Raw genomic sequence first — 4,670 nt, forward strand, 5'->3', positions numbered from 1 at the left:
TCTCTCATTTGTTGCATAACCTCATTGACTTTCCATGTTGATTCTTCAAATTGAGAATTGTTCTGTTGAAAAGAATGTGACCAAGTAAATGCTGAAACCTCCTAAAACCCATATGAATTCTGGTAAGCTAGATTTGACTCAATAAATGGTCCTTGTGTATTTTCATACCTGAAATGTAAATAATCCACCCAATTAGAATTATAAGTATTAGATAATGACTCATACTTATTTTGTTGATGCATGGTTGGATAAAATTGATGCTCAGACTGACAATACTGACTATCCATTTCACCTCTAAAATACTAAAAATATCGATTCATGTTAAAAGAAATCTCCTGTTCTTACACTACAACACTAATCATCAATATTAGAAGACTCAAGAGCATATAGCTTCAAATACATGGATATATGAGCATTAAAGAACTTGATAATTCAAGAATAAGTCAACATGAAAATACAAAAGATAAGCAATCAAATCAATAGAGATGCTAAACAAAGAAAACCAACCAATGCACAATCTAAAATAAACACACACTACTAGATATAGTTTCCCGACAATGGCGCCAAAATTTGATGTGGACTATATTTTATGTCATGTGGCACTTCAAATTAATTAAAATTGAAAACCCTTACAATTTAAAAATAAAGATATAGTAAAGAGTCCCAAGTCATATTTTTCCAATGATAGCTAACAAATGTGTGTGAATTCTAGGTTCAAAGCTATTTTTGGGTTTTCTAATGACAATGTGTGTTTTGGTTTTAATCTATCTAAAAGAAAGCAACCGAAAGTTAGACAAACAATGCATTTTTGATCATGCTAACTCAATTAAAGAATAGAAATGTTCTTCAATTTAAATTAATAAACTTAAATCACTCTCAACAGATTGCATTAATTGACAAAGAAATTCAAATTTGAACTCAACATGATCACTTATTGGACTAAAAACCTAACTGCAGTTTGATTACACAATCCAAATTGCAATGAACCAAAGGTAAAATCAAAGGGTTTCAAATATAGTAAAATAATGGAGAAAATGCAACAATCAAATTGAAGAGATTCTAAATTAAAATGAAATTGCAGTGCAAGTAATCAGATCATCAGATATGAGCAAATGAATGAAACAATCAAAGATAAAGTAAACGCCCCTCAATTCAAATCATGGATTGAGCTTCTTCTTCCTGCTGTCAAATAGAAACGTTCCTGTGAACTGCCCTTCAAGCAAATGACAAAGAAGATTCAAGCTCCCAGTTAGTGGTGATGATGCGCATAACTCTTGGGTACCTCCCTTCAAGCTCGCGATCGATCGACAATCTTAATGCTTGAAGAATAGAGGATTGCCTTCTAGAATCATGAGCTCTGATCGATTGATCGGATCTATTCAGGACTCACGAATATATGGAGAGATGGAATGGATACAGAAGCTTCAGGAAAACTTTGCCGAAACCTCTGATAGCTGGTGGAAGCCACGGATCGGGAAAACACCCTTGATCTATGATGCGGCAGAGAAATGAAGATAACAATGTAGCGACGTGGGAAACTCCTCACCGTCGCTCTCTCATCCCTTCGGACACTGGCTGCTGGTAGCTCGAAGTTCGTTGTTGATGAAAAAAACTGAATCTGAGATCTGGATGGGGAACGAGAGCATCGGGCGTTGGAGGAAGACGAAGATGAACAGTAAAACAATCGCGAGAAGAGAAATTCCAAGCCCGCAGATCACTACAGCTTCTCACGGATTTTAAATAAACTTCCAATCTGATCGAATGGTCTAGAATTCTTCCATCTTAATCAACGGTCCAAACATCTCAGATTTGGATCAAAAGCTCTGGATTTTCATCAATGACTGTGATCTACTTCCACATGGCTCGGATGGAGTAGATCTTTTATGTAAAGGTCATATCTTTCTTGATCTTGGATGGACAGTCCAAATTGCTCCAAAGCTTGATCGTCTTCCTTAAACTCCGATTCGAGCACAATTTTGGTTCAAATTAATCCGAGTCCAAGATCCTTTGATGCCTACAAAATAACAATCAAACATTAGCATCAAATAATGTATTAATAAGATAATTTGTAATTAAGTCGAAGAATAATGCAATGCATGAAATGTGGTGTAAATATGAGCTTCAACTATGAACAAGACATCAATTCATGCATGTATGAATAAAAATAGTGTAACAAAATCATAGTTATCAGGCACCCCGACCCAGTCCGGGGCGCTCGGACCATGATGTTTATCTGCAACACATCAAACGTGATCCATTGCAATGGGGATAAAGTTTTATCCCCCTCCAGATGCCTAGAATCCTTCTAGATGCCCCGATCAGGGCTATAAATACAGCCCTGGTCCCAGAAGCTATAAAAGGACTTCAAAAACACTTGTAATTGATTCTAACTTTGTTATTGTGAGCCATCAATGTTGTAAGAGGTTTCTCCTCCTGAAGGAGACTTTGATAGTGAGTTTCAATTGCCTTGGATTAACGATCTCCCCGGTTGTAACCAAGTAAATCGTTTGACCCTCTTCTTTCTTTTAGTCTTTTATTTATTATATGTAAGTGTTAGTTTAATTTAGCTATAAAAGATCGAGAAAGGTCATTTAATTTTTTTCAGGGCTATTCACCCCCTCTAGCTGGCCGCCCAAGGGTCCTAACAGTTCAAGTCTAGAGGTGTGATGTGCATAAATTACATATACTTTTATGCATGCTTTAACGCACATTCACTTATTTTCTTTGAGTATGTTCTATGCTATTACACTCATCTTTATCATATTTTTAACATAATTACTTCTTTTTTCAAAGATCTGCTCGTTCTTAGTTTTTTGGACAGGATACATTTTCAAAGTGAAAATAGAGTAAAGGCATGCTTCTGAGCGATCCTAGAAGAACAGAGCTTGGATGTGTCCCATGGCACAACTGTGTCCCCTCACCCGAGAGCAAGTAGACCATGGTCGTGTCATGTAGTTTCACATGGTCGTGCCCCCCCCCCCCCCCAACCAGAGCCTAGTCAAGGTCAAATTGTGTGAAAACACACGGTCATGTTCTTCCTCCTGAGCCGCATCACACTATGGTCGTACCAAAAGGCATGGTCGTGACACGACCCATGGCTGGGGTCGTGCCCTACCCTATAAAAGGGGTGTTCTCCCCCCTTGTAGGAGGAAATATTTTTTCTTTAGAGAGACCAATTTTGGTCTATATTTGCTTATCCTTCATGCTCCGATTAACGATCTAAGGCCATTTCCATCCTCTCCTTCATCTCTGAAAGTATAGGATTGGATCTGAAGACCTCTTCACTTAGCTATACTTTTCTCTCTCTTCTTATTAGATTAGGTTTTTAAGCTTGCAATTTCTATACCTTTGGATTTATCTCCTCTTGTTATGGAGTAGATTCATTTGTTCTAGGATTAAGGGAGTAGTTGTGATATATAATTGATGTATACTCTTTGAATTTACCAATTTTCTATCTGTATGATATGTTTATATCTTGTATCTATTTGATTAAATGTATGTGTAAAGAATTTGTGCTTAAATCTCATATTTGATTGAATGATTGTATTAATTTGTTCACCCTGTAAAGAGGATGCTCTAAAATGTATGACCGAGGGCCCTAGTGATAAAGGTATGTCTTTAACCAAATATTTATAGTATTACCTTGAATGGGAGGATAATTCTCTATAAGGAAGCATTGAATTAGTCTTAATGGGTTATTTCTAATCCTAGTTATTAAGTGTCTTGTGTAATCTAATGAATGTATGACCGGGTGGCTCTAGTGACAAGGGTATCCCTTTAACCAAATTTCCTAGATTACCCCATCTACTTAGTGGCATTGGATACTATTAGAGATAATACTCTGACATGACCATCACGGGGTAGTGTCAGTATGAAGTTAGAATTCCTATATGTGCATAAGGATAGAGGATGGGTGATTGACAATTCATAGTATATTAATTAATATCATAATGAAACTGAACTGCTAGAACGCTTCTCCTGACCAAATGTCCTCAACCAACTCTTTTTCCTAGCTCTCCCTTCTCTTTACTTCTCTCTTTCCTTTAGTGCACAAATTTACAACACTCGATTATTTAAATAATTCACCGTGTTAAGTCTCTAGTACTTAACTCAATCCCTATGGATTCGATATCTTTTATTACTGATGACATAACTGTGCACTTGTGAAAGCATAACAGATGTCAACTCACTTGGACCAATGATATGGTTTCTTCCAAATTGGATAGAGTTTTGGTTAATTCATATTGGTTGATGGCTGATTATGATGCTTATGTCGATTTCATGACACATAATTATCTCTCGGATCACTCTTGTGTCAAAAGTGTCCACCCTTGCAAAAAATAGAGCCATGAACTGACCTTAAAAATTCCTCAACTTGTAGGGCTCGGACTCCACCCTTGCAAAAGACAAAGCAATGGAAGGCCAAGACCTCGGACTCTCCCCTTGTTAAATGGCTCATGGGCATATGTAATAAAATCTTGCAGGGTTTTCATGGACAAGGGGCGGCCAACATGGAGTTGATTAGGTGGTTCGTGACGGAGAAAAATGGGATTACAAACGCCTGTGAGTTTTTCAAGCCAAGAGGACTGGTGGCGACTTGAGTACAAGTGGTTTAGAGATAGGAGATCTTGCCAAAGCACCAATTTATTGTATAACTACTAGCACATAGA

The sequence above is a fragment of the Zingiber officinale genome, chromosome 3A (genome assembly GCF_018446385.1).
Source record: "Zingiber officinale cultivar Zhangliang chromosome 3A, Zo_v1.1, whole genome shotgun sequence".
In the NCBI taxonomy this organism is placed as follows: domain Eukaryota; kingdom Viridiplantae; phylum Streptophyta; class Magnoliopsida; order Zingiberales; family Zingiberaceae; genus Zingiber; species Zingiber officinale.